Source organism: Carettochelys insculpta, chromosome 12 (assembly GCF_033958435.1).
Source record: "Carettochelys insculpta isolate YL-2023 chromosome 12, ASM3395843v1, whole genome shotgun sequence".
Lineage (NCBI taxonomy): Eukaryota > Metazoa > Chordata > Testudines > Carettochelyidae > Carettochelys > Carettochelys insculpta.
Window position 1 is genome coordinate 24,522,591 of NC_134148.1, and position 20,927 is coordinate 24,543,517.

Below are 20,927 nucleotides of genomic sequence, written 5' to 3' on the forward strand. Positions count from 1 at the left end.
GCTTTTATACATGAATGCTGCTATACTGCAGAGGACAGTGATAGAATGTGTATCAACCAGGGCTATGAATTTTGCTTTTGTGTGTTCAGTTCAGACCCTTACTACTATTTAAATGAAGATTTGTGTCCTTCAAATTCCTTTATTATGGTACAAACTGTTCTTTTAAAAAGTATGCCGTTCTGAATATTCAAAGTGATTGTTTTGAGCTGTGCCTTAAGAGCAGTCATTCAATTTATTGTATCTCCCTAGAAAATACAATGGGGATCAATGGGCAGGCATACACAGAGACAAAAAACACACATCATTGTCTATTATTTCCCAACAGAGCCCTGACTGAGATCTTACCACTTAAACTTCTTGAAATCTGAAAAATGATGATGTTTGGAAAGAGTTTATTTAATATCTATACCACAGTTTTATAACAGGGTAATCATTTAGAAAGGATTGCCCCCAATGCATGAAAGGTTGCATCTCATTCTATTATTCTTCCTTGTCACTTGTTACAAAAGACAAGTTTAAATATAACTAAGTAATTCAGAGCGAGATCTTCTAAAAAATCTGCTAGCATAAAACACTTATGTTCCATGGAAAGACAGTTGGAGTTAGGTATTTAGCTTCATCATCCCACTGGAAGTCCCAGCCCTGGTAGTCAACACCAATTAAAAGTTCTGGGTATGGTAATTTGATAAATTTCTTCTGGGTATTAAGGACCAAATTCTAAGAGGTGCTGAGCCACCTTTCATATCCCCAGAAGTCTATGGGAGCAGACAGGTGATAAACACAATGTAGGACTAGCTCCAAATATGTCAATGTGGATACAATAAACAAAACTGTACATGTTGAAAAACTAATGACTTTTATACAACCTGCCTTTTTGAAAAAGGAAGTCAATTTCTAGTCTGAATTCAACCTAGCTTGATAGGGATGGGCGGTTGTTACTACAACTGGCCAAGACCATGACATTTCCAAAACTGTGTTTCATTACAAATTGAGGCAAGAAGTAAAAATTTGGGAATTTTTCAGTGAAATAAAAATTTCAAAATACTTTGTTTTGACTTACAAGTTAATACAATAGACCTTACCAAAATGTTAACATTTGGTGAAATCGGGTTTACTCACACCAGCATTTACTGATGGAAAACGGTACCAACAAAAAATTTTCAATCGACTCTAGCTGGTATTGTAAGTGGCTGTATGGGAAAATTGACTTGATAGTTTCAGTTCTGACCTTAGCAAATTAAGCATCCACACCAGTAACATCTATAAAAATATGCATGAGGGGTAAATAAGTTGGGAAAGTCCATGCCCACATAAATATTAACTTGCAATCAGAATTAATTCAAATTACAAGAGAATAAAAAAATAAACCCTTGCAGATAGAATCACACTGATCTACCCCATTTGGAAAGGCATTAAACATGATTAGGAAATAGAAACGGTTTAATTTTTTTCAGTGATTTTATGTTTATTTTCTCAGTGGCACCTGCAGGGGCAAAAGACAAGAGCTGTTTCTCCTATCTGCATGCTGACAGCCTGGAACGTCCCAAATCTGACTAGTCAACTGCAGCAGACCATCGTCCCTTATCTTCATTGCAGCTTTAATGAGATCCTTATTCCATCACTAAAAGCAGTGCAAAACTCAGTAATGTTTCCCATTGTTTGTTTGGACCAAGGTGGGTTTACATGTAAAACAGACGCATAAAAGGGATTACTATGCCTGCACTGGATCACAGACTGAATTCCAGAGATCAAATGGGGAAAAACTGGCCAGAGGCAACAGGTTCAAGACAGGGAAGAGATGCCAAGAGCACTGGATGCATGCTAGGACAACTGTAGAAAGAACCACAAAAGACAAAAAAGGTGCATGGGAGAAGGAAACTGTCATGTCCCCAAAGCAAGAGGCCACACCCCTACCATCTGGGGTGTAAAACATCTAGAGTATAACCTGGCAGGAGTTAATAGCCCCTGGAGTCAGCAGATACCATCACACAAACTTCTTCTACCCTTGGTAATAAATGAGTTAGGGAGCCCTAAAATGAGGTTATTGAGCACTGAGTTACATTTGTGGCAAAAGTCCATTACATGTTTCCAGAAGGCCCCCTTGGGTGAGTTATTAATTTAAACAGTTAAAACAAAACTTGCCACACTTTCCTAGTAGAAAGTAACTAAGTTTTTGCCCATCCAGATACAACTGAGCTGTACCTTTAAGCAGCATGTGCACATAAGCACATTCATTCACGATGTACTTCAGCCAACTGTGGATAATTTTTAGTTTTTGACTGTACCATGGCACTTCAGCCATACAGCACATATTGACTATCTTCAGTTTCCTGTCAGTATCCCTACCTGTCACTTCCAAAGGCAAGCAATCTGCTCGCATCACACTCAGTAAAACTGCCATAGGTTCTATGATTATATACTGTTCCAGTCTCTTGATACAGGAGGGACAGCTTTCTACTGAGCTGTCAACCAAGCCCATTTCCCCCAAACAGCCAAGCACTTAACCCTTATTTTTATTTCTCTGTACATCAGCAGTTTATTCTCAGTCCAAGTGCCAGTAGTCTGCAGTTTGCTTTTCAGTTTAACGAGGCACCTGTAAATCACTATTTTACTATACTCCTTGTTGCCTGTTCTGTTTGCGCTGTACATAACATACATAATATGAAGGAACTACATAGGAACAGTGTGTCCTAGTTCACTTAAATTATGACCAGCCCTAGTAGGAAGTCACACAGACACCATCAGTAAGGACCTTGTTTTAGCAATCAAAATACAGGTTGAACCTCTCTAATCCAGAACTCTCTTGTCTGGCAAATTCCATAATCCAGCATTATTTTAGTTACCAGACAACCACTTACAATGGGAGTGGCCAAGTTTCCCGTGGTCTCATAAAGTTTGTTTACAGCATAAGTCCTGGCTCTCAGTGTTCTGTGCTGTAATTTAGCTGTAATTTACCCCAAACGTCTTCTAAGAGCCTAGTAAGCAATGGAAGTGTTAGCAATGTGCTAGAAAATATTGACCTCCTGTCCAGCAAATTCTCTCATCTGCCACTAGTCAGGTCCCGAGGTCCTGCCAGATGAGAGAGGTTCAATCTGCAATTGTGTCCCACAGACCCAAATAGGTCAAACACAAATTCTTTGACAACTTTATTGGAACAGTCCAATGTAACAACCACCCACCATACAGGGAGGTCCAAACAACCCGTTTACTAACTATACACAATACACAAGGCTTAGCTACACATACACACTGGCCTCTAGGAGGGTTCTGTGGCTTCTGGCACAAAAAAGACAGTGAGGGCCCCTAGAAGGCTCATAGACTAGTTAAAAGGGATACAACCCAACTGCTGTACACTATAACAATGAAGGACTTTCCCACTTGAAGAGAACCTAAAGCAATGTCTGGTTTTTCTATACTGACTTGCACCGAAACAGCTCTAAGTTAGCCCAAGTGTCCAAAGCACATTCACTATATTTTGGCTGTCTGCAACATCTTATTATTGCATGCTGCAGTAGGTCTGAGCTTAGGAGTGGTTGCCTCTCCTATCTCTGCTGGAGGAAGAACAGGATTTTATCAGAGAAAACTCATATAAATCAGCCAGGAGCTCTGTGGACCCTTCCTCCATACTGGGCAGAGAGTGGTTTTCACATTTTTAACAGAGAGATCTGGGCTTATTAACTATTTATTAGCTGCAAGGCTGCAATTGATAACACATTTGCCATTTTTAAAATTATTGCTATTACTTGCTCTCCCCACCCTTTTGCTCTTTGGGGCAAGACAGTTGTCTTCTTATACATGTGCAGTGTCTAGTTCTTCAAAGCACTACTGCAATAAAGATAATTTTTAGAAATGACGGAAATGTCTCTCCTCCTTTTTCTAATGGCCATATAAAGTAAAAGACCACCTGTGCTGAAAAGGCTTCCTATGGAAATCAGAATGACTTGCCAAAATCAGTTTTGATTCATATAATTTTGACCTTTCTAAGATGAAACAATAAAAGAATTTTTACTACCAAGAAGAAAAAGATCACAGGCTTCCACATGCTTATTCATTGAAACCTTGGCCAGTTGAATACTACAAGTTGTCAGTATTTCACTAAACCCCACTTCTCTAAGCCTCTGATCTTTAGCTTCCCACAGATTTTAAATCTTGGAAGCCTAAGTGGAGAGAACAAAATGAAAACTAACTAACTAGAGGGAAAAACAGACTCGAAAACAAAAAGGAGATGTCATGTTTAGAATGGAAATGCAGGAGCATAGCTAGTACAGAAGAAGTGTTAAGCATTTTAGGTCACTTAAGACTCACCCAAAGACAGCAATAACCTTAGGAAAGGGATTGATGGCCTCACCTCTAATCTTTAGGTTCCTAATCAATTCAGAAGAGTGAAAGCTGGCCATTTGGGTGTAGATAGAGCAGGAAGATGCTGCCACCTACAGGTATAAAGATCATGAAGACACTAAATCACAACTTCTGGGTCCCCATTATTAAATGTGAAAACTATAGAGCACATTGAGAAAATTCATAGTTATAGGATACTCACACCAACCAGATCTTGGAAAAATTGCACAAATGCATATGCTGTTATTCCAGTTATTCCTTCTATATGCAGCACTAGGCACATATGTATAACATATAACATCTCAGACAAGACACTTAACATCCTTAATCCCTTACCCATCTCCTTCAGTCCATGTGCTTGATTCGACAGTTTTTGTTGCAGTTTTTTTTGGACCTCTATACTATACAGCTATCAGTCTGTACTGGAAATGCTATTGATCTGAAGAAGTGGGTCTGTCCCACAAAAGCTTATCACCTAATAAATCATTTTGTTAGTCTTTAAAGTGCTACATGACTGCTGGTTTCCTTTGATAGAATACAGACTAAAACGGCTGCCTCTCTGTTACTACACAGACATCAAAGTGTCTGTCTGATGGCACTTACAATTGAAGGACCAATCCTACAGAATAGCAAGTTTCATTAGAAGCCAAGAGCTCTACGCATCTCTTCCGAAAGGGCCTTAATCACAAACTGTGGTTATTTATTTAAAAGGGTATGGGAGCGGTAGAGTGACAGTTGTATAATTTGGCCTGTTTGTCTTAAATGTTCTTCTCTTTGATTTGCAGGCATTTTGTAAAGGTATTGAATATTATATATTATAATATATTACCTTGTCCCCACTGTGAATGCCCATGCCGTTCAAAGCTTGGACTCCTCAGCCACATGCAAGTCCACAACCAATGAGCCTGTGCAAGCTCAAGACATCATCGTCAGACACAATGGACTACCTACTAGTACTACCAGAATATTACCAGGGGGCAAGATAAAGATTAAGCACAAGGGAGTTTTTAAGACTGATACTCAGAAGTTTGGCACAGTGAAGAACGGGAATGTTCCAGCACACAGGGCAGCAGAGAAACAGACAGAAGGGTTTGGTGCCAGGATCCTGATGTGTACTTAACAGCAAAGATTTTTCAAGGGTTCTAATTTGACAGCTACCTGGGAAGCATAACACTAAAATAAGTAATAAATGTGGATGTAGAAGATTATCCGCTACACTGGATCCTCAGAGTTATGCACTGAACAGTCAGCCACGCACACCTTATTTGGAACCAGATATATGCAATCAGGCAACAGCAAAGAGAAAAAAAATGCAAATACAGTACAGTACTGTGTTAAATGCAAACTGATAAAAAGTGAGTGGGGAGCCAAAAACAATTTGACAATGTAAGGAAACTATTTCTATGCTTCTTGCATTGAAAATAAGATGGTTAAAAGCAGTATTTCTATCCCATAGTCAAGTTTGAAAGCTGTATTAAGCCAATGTTCAGCTGGGAACTTTTGAATGAACAACCATAAGATTGGTTTAAAGTTATGAATGTTACAGAGTTACAAACAACCTCCATTCCTGAGGTGTTCATGACACTGTATAATACTGGATCAGGAGGCTTTAACTGTGTGATCACTGTCCACAGTCAACACAGTCAGTCCTGGCAAATTACAGGAAGAATTAGAGGCCCTGGCACAGTCAAAGATGTATGAGGTGGTTGGAATAACGGAGACTTGGTGGGACGAGTCACATAACTGGAGCATGGTCATGGAAGGTTATAAACTGTTCAGGAAGGACAGACGGGAGAAAAGGAGGAGGAGTTGCGCGCTATGTGAGGGAGCAGTGTGATTGCTCAGAGCTCCACTATGAGGAAGGAGAAAATCCAGTTGAGTGTCTTTGGGTTAAACTTAGAGGTGGAAGTAACAGAGGTGATGTTGTAGGTGGTGTCCGCTATAGACCACCAGATCAGGGAGATGAGATATATGAGGATTTCTTCAGGCACTTAAGTGAAGCTTCCAAATCACACGCCCTGGTTCTCATGGGAGACTCTAATCATCTGGACATTTGTTGGGAGACCAATACATCAGCACACAGACAATCCAGGAAGTTTTTGGAGAATGTTGGGGATAACCTCTTGGCACAAGTGCTAAAGGAACCAACCAGGGGCTGTGTGCAACTTGACCTGCTGCTCACAAACAGGGAAGAACTAGTAGGGGAAATAGAAGTGGGAGGAAACCTGGGCTGCAGCAACCATGAGATTGTAGATTTCAGGATGCGGACAAAAGGAAGAAAGGTGAGCAGTAACATACAGACCCTTGATTTCAGGAGAGCAGACTTCGACTCCCTGAGAGAACGGATAAGCAGGATCCCTTGGGAAACAAAAGACGAAGGGGAAAAGAGTTGAAGAAAATTGGCAGTATTTTAAAGAAGTCTTACTGAAGGCACAGGAACAAAGCATCCCGCTGCATAGTAAGAAATGCAAACATGGTAGGCAACCAGCTTGGCTTGACAGGGAAATCCTTAGTCAGCTTAAATTCAAAAAGGATGCATACAAGAAATGGAAATGGGGACAGTTGACTAAGGAGGAGTATAAACATACGGCTGGAGAATCCCGGGCAGTAATCAGGGAAGCAAAAGCACAACTGGAACTGCAGCTGGCAAGGGATGTGAAGAGTAACAAGAAGGTTTTCTACAGCCATGTTAACAATAAACGAGTTATCCGAGATAACTCGTGGGGCCGTTACTGGATGAGGGAGGTAACCTAGTGACAGATGATACAGGAAAAGCTGAAGTACTCAATGCTTTTTTTGCCTCAGTCTTCATGGACAAAGTCAACTTCCACATGATGGTCCTAGACAATGAAGTATGGGAAGATGGAGGGCAGCCATCTGTAGGGAAGGAACATGTTCTGAGCTATCTGGCAAAACTAGATGTTCACAAGTCCATGGGTCTGGATTTAATGCACCCTAGGGTACTAAGGGAATTGGCAGAGGTCATTGCTGAAACTTTGGCCATTATCCTTGAAGACTCTTGGCAATCAGGAGAGATCCCAGATGACTGGAAAAAGGCAAATGTAGTGCCCATCTTTAAAAAAGGAAAGAAGGACAATCCAGTGAACTATAGACCGGTCAGCCTTACCTCAATCCCTGGGAAAATAATGGAGGGAATCCTCCAGGAATCCATTTTGGAGCACTTGAAAGGGGGGAAAGTGATCAAAAGTAGCCAACATGGATTCACCATGGGCAAGTCCCACCTGACCAATCTGATTAGCTTCAATGACGAGATAACAAGCTCTGTGGACATGGGGAAGTCAGTGGATGTGATATACCTTGACTTCAGCAAGGCTTTTGATACACTCTCCCACAACATTCTTGTCCATAAGTTAAGGAAATAGGAATTGGATCCTTGGACTATAAGATGGATAGAAAGCTGGTTTGAAGATCGGGCCCAACGGGTAGTGGTCAATGGCTCAATATCTGGATGGTGACTGGTTTCAAGTGGAGTGCTGCAAGGCTCGGTTCTGGGGCCGGTGTTGTTCAACATCTTTATTAATAACCTGGATGAGGGACTGGATTGCACCCTCAGCAAGTTTGCAGATGACACCAAACTAGGGGGAGAGGTAGATACGTTGGAGGGTAGAGAGAGAATCCAGAGTGACCTGGATAAATTGGAGGACTAGGGACAAAAGAAATCTGATGTGGTTCAACAAGAAGAAGTGTAGAGTCCTGCACCTGGGGCAAGCATTGTTACAGGCTAGGGACTGACTGGCTCAGCAGCAGTACAATGGAAAGGGACCTAGTGGTTATGGTGGATGAAAGGCTGGATATGGGTAAACAGTGTGCCCTTGTAGCCAAGAAGGCTAACAGCACACTAGGGTGCATTAGCAGGAGCATTTCAAGCAGATCTAGAGAAGTAGTTATTCCCCTCTGTTCAGCACTGGTGAGGCCACATCTTGAATACTGTGTCCAGTTTTGGGCCCCCCAGTATAAAAAGGATGCAGATTTGCTGGAGCAGGTTCAGCGGAGGGCAACATAAATGATTAAGGGGCTGGATCACAAGACCTATAAGGATAGGCTGAGTGACTTGGGCTTGTTTAGTTTACAGAAGAGAAGACTCAGGGTTGATTTAATAGCAGCCTTCAACTTCCTGAAGGGGAGCTCTAAAGAGGAGGGTGAGAAGCTATTCTCAGTGGTGTCAGATGGCAGAACAAGGAGTAATGGAGTTGAAGAGGGAGCGGTATAGGTTAGATATTAGGAAAAACTGGTTCACCAGGAGGGTGGTGAAGCATTGGAATGCGTTGCCTAGAGAGGTGGTGGATTCTCCATCCCTTGAGGTTTCTAAGTCCCAGCTGGACAATGTCCTGGCTGTGATGACTTAGTGGGGGGTTGATGCTGCTTGAAGCAAGGGGCTTGACTAGATGACCTCCTGAGATCCTTTCCAGCCCTATGATTCTGTGATTATGTGAAATGTACACACAGACTAGGAGGCCACACAATTCAAAAAACATGGCTCTTCACTTGCTTTCTGCTTTTCCTTGTTAGCTTTGTTTGTTTTTTTTAAAGGAGAGAAGAAATAGCCAATGCAGCTATTTTATTGTATCACTTTACAAACATTCATATAACTATGACCAACCATGATAACACTTTGAAGTTAGGAATGATATTGGCCAATTCCCTTCTCCAGAAACTCTAGGCCTCAGACTAAATTTAAAAAAAATGGACCATCGACTGAACTAGGCCAAATTTTTTATGTTTGTAAAATTCAGAGGCCCAACTAATGAAGCTTTACAAAACCAAAATGACCATTCATCAATGGAAACAAACCTAAACCAAAAACCTGCAAGTAAAGAGTAGTTTGGTCCATGCTAGGTGAAATTTGACCAGTGTAGCCAGCAGTGTTACCTGTAAGCTGAGTGCTTGGGTGGGCAACTAGGAGAAATTCAAGTGCTACCCTGCGAATTGGCAGAGCGCCCACAGCTGCCCAAAGCTTCCCATGTGTTTCTACTCATGGTGCACATCCGCACATGCCTTGATGCACATAAAAAAATTATTCTACCTATGTATGTTAAAAATTAGAGGGAACACTGGTGGCCAGACCACACTGAAACCCATATACAGTGACTGAACAGGGCCAGCTCATTGTGGCTTGGTGAGACCTCATCTTGTGCTTTGCAACGTAAGCTTTCATTCCAAAAGAGAATTTAAGGCAGGGAAAAATGCTTCTTAGAGGTCAAACTGCTGCAAACAAACATCCCATACTTTGTAAGTTTGCAGAGAGCTTAAAACAATAGCACCAGCACAGGAGCCAATAACACTTCACAATGGAGTGCTGATTCTGAAGCCTAACAAAGAACATGTAAACTCTCATAATACAATCTGTTTCACTGCCAATCAAAGCAATAATGGATATTCCAGTGCAGTAAGCTCAGAGCAGGGCTAGATGAGATGGTGTTAAAGCTCTGCTTCTACGACAGTCATCAGTGGTGAGGAATTAAGGGTCTGAATGATCTCAGGTAGATTCACCCTCAGACACTTCCAATGTTTTCAGCAGAAAATCGCCTCTGCATGAGATTTTGGGGGCTCATTCCCCACTGCCCTGCTCATTGTGCAGCCACGCATTTATGCCTGTGCAAAGTGAATGCAAGATGGGTGTACACCACCATCCAACCAGAATGGCAGTGGCCTTGAACCCATGTGATTGCACATGGTGCAAGACAGTTGTGAGAAACAGGCTTTTCCTTCTTCATAAGCATGATTTCATCTCACTTCGCTTCATAAGCATTGACGCCCTGATTCCCTTCTGCCAGTGGAAGCCAGACAGAGGGCACACAGAGGCAGAAAGTCTATCCCAAGCTAAGCCGAAGTCATGGCACAGCTCTCCTGCAACACCTACTCTTCTGAAGAACACAGAGCCAGCAAATACAGTCTGGAAATCAATCAGGGAGCTCAGGATAGAGGATCTGGCCAGGACACCCAAGTGCCTGATACTGTGCATCCCCTCCGCACCCTGTGCCTGGAGAATCCATATGAGCCCTGCACTCTTCAGCTGAATTTCTGAGGTGAACCTCCTTTTTCAGTGAAGCTGCATACAGAGCTGCAAGGGTACATGCAGATTGCACTTCACTATATTTGCACTCGTGGATCATGTGCACACAAGGTGTGATTTCATCTCCCTTCACTACACTGCATTAATATTCTGCATCCTTGCTGCAGCTGTTGGGAACAATACAAAGCACTGATCTAGTTTTTCACATTGGATGCCAACAGGAAATATGCACTGGTGGGGGGGGGAGGAAATAGTTTTGCTGTGATACCTTCTCCTCCCACTTCATATTGGTGGGGTCCCTCCGGTTTCAGCAGACTTATTCCCAATTTGTTCCAGTATAAAGAGAAAGAAGAATCAGGCTTCTGTACAGAAATTAAGCACAGGACATTAAACTGCAGGGCAATAATTCAGTTTTTTAAAAAATCAGCGGTAATGTCCTTAAATTAAACTCACTTAACCTGTGTTGGGAGTGATAGCAGCAGCTTGTGCATCAACAGCAGCAAGAACAGGTGCTAGACACTGGCAGGAAAACCCCCACTTGGATGCCATTTCTCACATCTCGTCTGGCTGAACAGAGCTGAAAAGTAATTCTGAAAGACAAGGAAGACACGCAACTTTCAATCTAGAGGATTTCAAATTATGGGAACAAGGAAAAACACGGCCCTGAGGCTTAAAGTGACCACATTGCCTCATGGCAAATAGGGGACACTGGCCACTGGGGATGGGTGGGCTGCTGTCCCATGTCCGGACTCCTCATTGATGGGGGGCTGCTGTCCCACAGCAAGACACTGGGCATGGGGGCTCCACAGCCTCCCATTGCAGGGGAGTGGAGAATGGGGGCTCTGCAACCTCCTAGTGGGGGTTGCCAAGAATAGGGGCTTTGCAGCCTTCCAACGGGAGAACCAAGAAATGCAGCAGCTGCCCCATGGAGGAGCTTCCCTGCAGCAGCAGCTGCCTCCCTGAGATGTGGGATGCTGGGAAACAAGGCAGCTGCCCCATGGAGGGGATCTCTGGCAGTGGGACCTGCCTCCCCTAGGTGTGGGGCACCAGGGAATGAAGCTGCTGCCCTGTGGTGGAGCTCTCTGGCAGCAGTAGCTATCACCGTGGGGTGCCAGGGAACAAGGCAGCTGCCCCCACGGAGCAGCTCCCCTGCTGCAGGAGGTGCTGCCCTGAGCTGCAGGGCGCCAGGGAACAGGGCAGCTGCCCCACGGAGGAGCGCCCTAACAGTACAGACTGCCACCCCAAAACACTGAGTGCCGGGGAACAGGAGCCCTTCAAAATACAAGACAATTCGCCTATTTTCTTAAAGAAGTCAGGACATCCTTGACAGCTTAAAAAAGGGAATGTCCCACTAAAACCAGGATGGATGATCCTCCTACTGATGCTGTAAGGAACTTTACATAGCTAAGCCTATAATGGAAGGAGGCTTCTTGAAGGACTAACACCACGAAAATCAGAAAGCATAAATCGTCAGTCACTCTCCTCTGAAACATTCTGCATGGAAACTGCAGAACCAAAAAGGCAGCTGCTCCATAGCCGCCTACAGAGGCATGTCTACATTTAAAGTTACAGCAACAAGAAAACAGCCTGAATTCCTCCCTTGCACTCATCCCTATATATACCACAGATCATATCTGGAATCAACATAGGCTTCTCCTACTGGCTCTGTCCAGTGGTGCACCTCAATTCCTTTCCTTGCCATTGCCAAATTCTTCAGAGGAAAGCAGACACCTTTAACTCCTACAACTCCCAACAGTGGCAGCTGAGAAAACAATTCCTTTGGGATCCCAGTCAGCCTGCAGCCTATGGTCTAGAGCTCACTGTTTGATTAGCTTTAACTCTCATACTACAATGCCCCTAAGAGTATCAGAATTATCAAACCTTTTTATTCTAACTATAGTAATTCTTCATATTTTGGTAGCGATAAGGCATCAGTATATTGTTATGTCAATACACGGTCTCCTAACAAGTGTGTGTCACTTGCATGCAGAGTAGTGGTAACTGTATGGGTCATGGGATATTAGATGCACGAGATGGGTGAGGTCATATCTTTTACTGGACCAATTTCTGTCCATGGCTTTTTAGTCACACAGAGCTCTTCTTCAGATCTGGGAAAGGTATACCCAGCAAAATCCAAAGTGGAACAAAACAGTTTGTCATAAGCAAAAAAGCAGCCAGTAGCACTTTAAAGACTAACAAAATAATTTATTAGGTGGTGAGCTTTCGTGGGACAGACCCACTTCTTCAGACCATTAAGCAACCAGAACAGACTCAATATTTAAAGCACAGAGAACCAAAAATAGTAAACAAGGTAGACAAATCAGAAGAACAGAGGGGCTGATTTGCCCACCTTGATTACACTTTTTCTGATTTGTCTACCTCGATAACTATTTTTGGTTCTCTGTGCCTTAAATATTGAGTCTGTTCTGGTACGGCTATGGTCTGAAGAAGTGGTTCTGTCCCACGAAAGCTCATCAACTAACAAATTATTTTGTTCATCTTTAAAGTGCTACTTGACTGCTTTTTTGTTTTGATAGTACATAGACTAGCACAGCTATCTCTCTGTTACTTATCATAAGCACATCTACAGTCATAGGACAAAAAGAGAGGGTTAATGCAGGGCCATCCTTACAATTTATGGGCCTCGGGTAAGTTACCTGAGGCTTTACCCACCCCGTCATCCCTGTGCAGTCTGCCAGAAGTCAGGGTTTCCCTTGCAAGGACTCTGTCTGCCCCCTTATGTGGCTCCTACCAGGGCTCAGGGTTTCCCTTGCACCACCCCTATGCCTTCTGCAGGGGCTTGAGGCTTCCCTGGAGCTGGTGCAGAGCTACAGAGGCTGAGGGCTCCTCTGTCTTCCATGTGGCAAGAAGGAGCCCTCAGCTCAGTGGCCAGGGAGGAAGGGGAGAGGGAGAAGGCAGCTGGGGGAGGGCCTGGGCCTCAGAGGGACCAGCAAATGGTGATCTGGACTGCCCATAGGCACAGGAGCACACGCTGGCTGCATATGCCAAAGGACAGCCCTGAGTTAGTGGCAGAAAGCCAGAAATAGTCTCTCTGTTCAGGCCAGAATTTTTAACATCTAGCAGACTAATGCATTTAAACTCCCAAGCTCATGTTTTGGAAGCGTCATGCAGCTTTCTTTTGAGGATGATGGCTGATAGGCAAAGAATCATTGTATATCTGACCTGCTTGTATCCACATATGTATATGTCTATGACCATGGATCTCAGAAAATGAGTTAGGACGGTGATGATCATTGTACCAGATATGTCTGCAAGTTTTGCATCTGTTGTTCTGGTAGGGTTTTGGCCTCCTCTGATTTGGTGTGTCCTGGGCAGCTTCGAGGGAAGGAGGGGTTGTTTGTATGACAAAAGTGGGGGTTCAGGAAAGATTTTCAGTATGAGGTCCCCATCATGTACGGATTACAGTTGTTTGTTACCTTGTGCGGATTCCAGCATGGGGTTTTAGGGTACAACTAGAGGTGTGTAGTCAGAGGGGGATTTATTTTTGTATTAAAGCAACTTTTTTCAGGGGCTGTGTCTACACTACAGCTCCCTTTTGAAAAGAGAAGTTACTCACCTGTAGTAACGATGGTTCTTCGAGATGCATCCCCGTGGGTGCTCCACAATAGGTGTCGGGCTTGCCCGGTGCCGCAGATCGGAATTCTTCTAGCAGTTTCTATTGGATCGCGCATGCGCCGACGCGCGCCACTCCCTTGTGAGCCCCCGGCCATGTGCGCGATCCGGTCCCCGCCAGTTCCTTGACCAACCACCTCGGATGCTCCTGAAAAACATCAGACAGAGATTCCGAAGCGGGGAGGATGGGCGGGTGGTGGAGCGCCCATGGGGACACATCTCGAAGAACCATCGTTACTACAGGTGAGTAACTTCTCTTTCTTCTTCAAGTGGTCCCCGTGGGTGCTCCACAATAGGTGACTACCCAGCAGTAACCCAAGTAAGGAGGTGGGTAATCGATTCATGTGCAGCTTGCCCCCGAGAGGACTGCTGTCGACAGACGGGTATCCTCCTCGAATACCTGATGTAGGGCATAATGCTTGGCAAAGGTGTCGTAGGATAACCAGGTCGCCGCTCTACATATGTCTTTTAACGTGATGCCCTTGAAGAAGGCTGTTGACGCCACCACCACCCTAGTGGAGTGAGCCCTAGGCGGGTCCAGCAAAGGGGTCTTTCGAAGCTCATAGCACATTTTTATACAGGACACGATGTGCTTTGAAATTCTCTGTGAAGAGAGGCCTTCCCCTTTTGACCTGGGAGCAAGAGACACTAGAAGCCTGTCCATTTTCCAGAAGGACTTAGTTCTGTCTGTGTAGAAGGCCAACGCCCTTCTCACGTCTAGGAGACGTAGGCGCCTCCTTGCTGGAGCTGTGAGGCTTCGGCTAAAACGAGGGTAAAACTATTGGTTCATTAAGATGGAACTCCAAAGAAACTTTTGGAACGAAGGCTGGGTGTAACCGTAAGGTTACCGCCTCCTTTGAGAATACTGTGCAGGGTGGCGTTGCTATCACTGCTGCGAGCTCGCTCACCCTGTGGGCTGACGTAATCGCAAGGAGGAAGGTTGTTTTCATTGTAAGGAGTTGGAGGGGTACCGTGGCTAATGGTTCAAAGGGTGGTCCCGATACCGTGCTGAGCACCAAGTCCAAACTCCATGGTGGTGGAAGCAGTTTTCGAGGAGGGTACAGGTTTACCAGCCCCTTCAAGAACCTTGTTACAATAAGGTGGGCGAATACAGTGAGCCCTTCCTCTGTATGCCGAAAAGCTGATACAGCAGCAAGGCGGACCTTTAGCGAGGATAGAGAAAGCCCGTCTCGTTTGAGGTCCAATAGGTATTCTAGTATTACGGTTATAGGAACGTCAAGGGGAGCTAACTGCTTGGCGGAACACCAGGCTGTAAATCGAGTCCGTTTCTGTTCATAAGTCCTCCTGGTGGAGATCCTTCGGCTACACTCCAGGACTTGTTGTACTCCCTCCGTACACGTGCTCTCTAAGGCGCTGAGCCATGGATTAACCATGCTTGTATATGCAGACCCAGAGGGTGCGGGTGCACTATGGACCCCTGAGCCTGCGTGAGTAAGTCCGGCGCCACCGGTAGGGGAAGTGGTGGGCGATCCGACATGTGCAGAAGCAAGGGAAACCATTGTTGCCGGTCCCAAGTTGGGACTATGAGTATCATGCAAGCTCTCTCCCTTCTGGCTTTCTGCAGAACCTTGTGGATAAGTGTTGTGGGGGGAAACGTGTAAAGTAGAGGGCCCTTCCATGAAATCATGAATGCGTCCCCCAGGGAGCCCCACCCCAATCCTGCCCTGGAGCAGTACTGGGGACACTTCTTGTTGTATTGGGTGGCAAACAGATCGATCTGGGGAAACCCCCATGTACGAAATATGCACCGTAGCAGGTTGGAACGGATCTGCCATTCGTGTGTGAGTGCAAAGAGCCTGCTCAGCTGATCTGCCTTCACGTTGTGAGTGCCCGGCAAGTACGAGGCTTTCAACGTTATGTTGTTGGCAATGCACCAGTTCCACAATCGGACTGCTTCCGCACATAGCGCACGGGATCGTGCCCCTCCTTGTCGATTGATGTAGAACATAGTGGAGGTACTGTCGGTATTGATCCCAACTACTTTGCCATGCAGGTAATCTCAAAAATGTCTGCACGCGTTGAACACTGCTCTGAGCTCCAGTATGTTAATGTGCAGTGTCTGTTCCGCAGAGGACCATAGCCCTTGCGTCACCTTGCTGACAATGTGCACTCCCCATCCTATGTGGGAGGCGTCGGTAGTAAGAAAGATAGAAATTTGTGGTTGGTGAAAAGGCACCCCCATTAGCAGATTCTTGGGATTTTCCCACCACGCTAGGGATCTGCGCACCTCTGTCGTGGGCGACACTACCTTGTAGACAGTATGGGATGCCGGTTTGTAAACACTCGCCAGCCAATGCTGCAGGCTTCGCATGTGCAACCTGGCATTCTGTACCATGAACGTCGCTGCCGCCATGTGGCCCAACAGCTGTAGGCATGTTAGGACCGGCACCGTGGGGCTGTACGTCATGACTTGCACCAGTGAGCTGATGGCGCAGAAGTGGGCATCGGGCAGGTATACTCTTGCTGTGATAGAGTTTACGCGTGCCCCTATGAACTCTATATGTTGTGGGGGTTCGGTCTTTGACTTTGCGAGGTTGATGACTAGGCCCAGCGAAGTAAACATGTCCGCGTTGACGCGTATCATGCGTAAGACCTCTGCCTTTGAGGCCCCTTTCAGCAGGCAGTCATCCAGATATGGGAAAATAAACACCCCGTCTGTGTAGGTAGGCTGATACCACTGCCAGGGTTTTGGTAAAAACTCTGGGAGCCAAGGATAGGCCGAACGGAAGAACCCTGTACTGGAAATGTTCCCTGCCGACCGTGAAGCGGAGGAAGCGTCTGTGTACTCGGTGGATTGTTATATGAAAGTAAGCATCCTGTAAGTCGAGGGCTGCAAACCAGTTTCCATCGTCCAGTGCCGTAAGTATGGAGGCAACTGTGATCATCCGAAAGTGTTGCTTGCGCAAGTAACAGTTGAGGCCCCGTAGATCCAAGATCGGCCTCCAGCCTCCTGTTTTCTTCTCTGAAGCAGCGTGAATAAAAACCTTTCCCCTGGAATTGCTCCGGCACTCTTTCCACCACCCCTATGAACATAAGGTGATCCACCTCCTGCTTGAGCCTCGCCTCGTGGGCAGCGTCTCTGAGATGAGGCCTGGTGGGAGGCTTCGTCGGTGGAAGTGACTGGAAGGGGATCGTGTAACCCGTGGCTATAATCTCTAGCACCCATCTGTCCGTGGTGATCTTTTGCCATTGGGAGTGGAACAGTTTGAGGCGATGATGGAACATGAGATGAGAGTGGCATTGAGCAATGGTGTTGATAGTGCAGCCCCCGACATACCTGTCAAACTTGTTGTCTTTGGGCCTGCCCCGAGGGCGTACGGCTTTGTTGAGAACGTTGCCTGGGAGTTCTGTACTGCTGCTGCTGTTGATGGCGCCCTTGGTCATAGCCTCGCTGATATTGAGCACGCTGTGGTTGGTAAGCGTAGCGTCTTTGCTGAGGATAAAATTTCTTCTTCTTGTATGGGGGAGTATAAATGCCCAAGGTTCTAAGTGTGGCCCTCAAGTCCTTGCTGGAGTGGAGGACCGAGTCGGTTGAGTCCGCAAACAGCTTTCGTTTATCAAAGGGAAGATCCACGATCTTTGCCTGCAGGTTCCTGGGGATACCAGACGTCTGGAGCCAGGATTCCCTACGCATGACCGTTGCTGTAGCTGTTGAACTTGCCGCTGTGTCCACCACGTCCGGGGCAATTTGGACTCCCGTCCGCGATGCTGCATAGCCCTCTTGAACAATCACCATTAACACTGGCTTCTTGTCTTCCGGGAGTGAATCCATGAGGGGAGTAAGTCTGGAGTAATTGTCAAAGTTGTGGTTTGATAGGTGTGCCGCGTAATTTGCCATTCTCAATAATAGGGTAGAGGAGGAATATACCTTCCTGCCAAACAGCTCTAGCTTCTTAGCATCTTTATCCAATCCCCCCGATTTGTACTGAGACGCCTTCGACCTCTGCTGGGACGATTCAACCACCAAAGAATTTAGTTGTGGGTGACTAAAGAGGAACTCCATGCCCTTGGCTGGGACGAAGTACTTCTTATCCGCTCTCTTGTTCATAGGCGGAATAGAGGCCGGGGTTGGCTATATGTTAGTGGCTGACTCCATAATGGCTTCGTCCAGCGGGATAGCGATTTTGGATGAAGCCGGGGGTCTCAAATTTTTCAGGAGTTTATGATGCTTCTCCTGCACCTCTGCTATTTGAATGTCCTGCATGAAAGCTACTCTTTTGAACAGTTCCTGGAATTGTTTAAGGTCATCCGGGGGGGAGGCATCCCCAGGGGCCATGGCCTCATCTGGGGAGAATGAGGAGGAACCACCAGGGTAAACCTCCCTCAAATTCTCTGGTTCCCGTAGTCGATGATATACGTGCTCCCTGGAGGATTGTGAAGGAAGGTCCCGGGATTCTGGACCTAACTCCCCCTGAGACAACTGTGTTCCCATCCCAGAGCGAGAGTGTACACGGGGGTATTGAGAAGCAGGGGAGGACCTGCCCCTGGATCTAGACCTGTGGTGTCTGTGTTCAGCATGATGAGGACGACCATAGCAGCATGGGCAAGGGCCTGGTGATGGAGACCTGGACCATGATTGGAGAGTGTACCCATGGTGTCTGGGAGAGCGGGACCTCCACGACAATATAGATAGTGGTGAAGCTGGTTTGTGACAGTACTCAAGGGGATCCGTGCCCAGAAATGGTGAAGGTGGCCCAAGCCACGGCGAAATTGGTTGGAGGAACGGAGAGGGAGGTCCTAGATAAGCCGGTGGAGTCACAGCCAGCCGGTGTGGCGTGTGTATCTCGGGGGGAGGGCTAGGTGATAAGGGCAGCACAGCCCTGTCTGGAGATGGACTGCGGTGCCGAGCTTTTGCTTTTGCCTTGCCCCTCCCCTGCGGGGTGGGCACCACCCCTTCCCATGCCGGGGATCTCGGCCCCATTGTCGGTGCCGCGCTCGGCACAGTCAGCTGCGGTGCTGCGCGGGTAGCTTCCTCCGGTACCAGTAGGCTCCGTGCCAGGTACCCCTGCACCGTTGGTGCCATGGGGGCCGATGCCGCCTGCGTCGGCGCCGCCGATTCCGGCGCTTGCCTCGCTGGCACTCGCAGCGCCTTGTGTGCCGTCTGTTGTGTAATCGGAGGCTCAGCCTCTGCCACGTGTGCTGCTGCACTGCCGCTTTCATGAGCTCGCGGCTGGGGACTCTGCATTCCGCTTGTCCTGCCCGCTGGGCCCACCGGCAAGGATTGAGCCGGGGAGAGTTTCCTCCTCTTCTGCACCGAGGGGGTCAAAGAGGCTGCCTTCCTCTTATGCAACCCAGAGGGCCCTTCTGCGTGAGGCTTCTCTGGTGGTTCCGGCTGGAGAGCCTCATCATACAAGAGCATTTTGAGCCTCATCTCTCTGTCTTTCCTGGCCCTGGCTGTAAGCTTAGCACAGTGAGAACACTTCTGGATAATGTGTGATTCCCCCAGGCAGCGAATGCATTCACTATGCCCATTGGAGGCCGGTATAGCTTCGTGGCATGACTCACACTTCTTAAACCCCGAGGATGCCATCGCGGTGAGTCTTTACTGTTAATAGGGTACTTAGCCCATAACCAGTGCCTTTTTACCCCAAATAACAATCACCGGCCTGCGGGGCAGTGGACGGCTTAACTAGCCTTCTTGTCCGCCCCTCTCTCCTTTGTTCCTCTTCTTTCTGCTAGCTGATATTCTCTTTCTCTCTCTCTCTTTTTTTTTTTTTTAATAGTGACAAAACAAACAAACTACACGTAAAAACAACTATCTTTTCTGCCTCTGGCTTTAGCCTGAGCAGATTCCGTCTGCAGCCAATGGCGGTTGAGAAGGAAATGGCGGGGACCGGATCGCGCACGTGGCCGGGGGCGCGCAAGGGAGCGGCGCGCATCAGCGCATGCGCGGTCCAATAGAAACTGCTAGAAGAATTCCGATCTGCGGCACCGGGCGAGCCCAACACCTATTGTGGAGCACCCACAGGGACCACTCGAAGAAGAAGGATGGCTTTCAAAATTAAATGTCGAAAGACGGCCTTTTGAAATGGAGCATCTGCACTGGCAAACGGAGCAAAGGTCCAACCTGCCCTTTCAAACAGCCCCCCCACTGCAGTTTTGAAAGAAAGCATCCACACGTCCCAGGGCACCCTATTGAAAGAACCGGGGCAGGAAATGGCCCAGACAGGGTCACAGGCCACCCGGGCCAGTGTCTGCCACCCCTTTAAAAGATCCCCCCAAGCCTCAGCCTGCACACTCCGAGGGCCAGCTAGCTGTCCCCAGGCACACAAACCAAGAGTGAGTGGAGGAGGCACCTGGGCCCCCATGGACTCCGAGCAGCTCTCCCTCATTAAGGCCACAGCTGGCGCACTGGCTGTGTTCCTGGCCGCCATGCACCAGTGGCTCTGGCTGGCCGCCCTGGTAGATACCATCCTGGAGGCTGTCCTTAGGGTGTGACATCTCCACCTGGTTATCCACTGCTTGTGGGGCTCCCCAAAAGCAGTGACTGGTGGGACCAGCTGATGCTGGAGGACTGGGACAACAACTGGTAGCTACAAAACTTCAGGATGACCAAGGGGACATTCCTGGAGCTGTGCTACTGGCTTGCCCCAGTCCTCCAGCACTGTGACACCCACATGAGGCCAGCACTCCTGCTCCAGAAAAGGATGGCCATTGGCCTCTGGAAACTGGCTACCCTGGACAGTCACTGATCCAACTGGACACCTGTTCAGGGTGGGCAGGGCCACCATCGGGACCATCCTCAATGAGGTAATCCAGACCCGGGTCACACCTACACCGCATGTGGGGGTCAGGGGGCACCATCAGGAACCGGGGGGGGGGGAGCACGATGCACCCCAAGCCACACTCACAAGCACGTTCCCCCCCCACGATCTGCAGGTTGTCTGGGCCCTCAACAAGG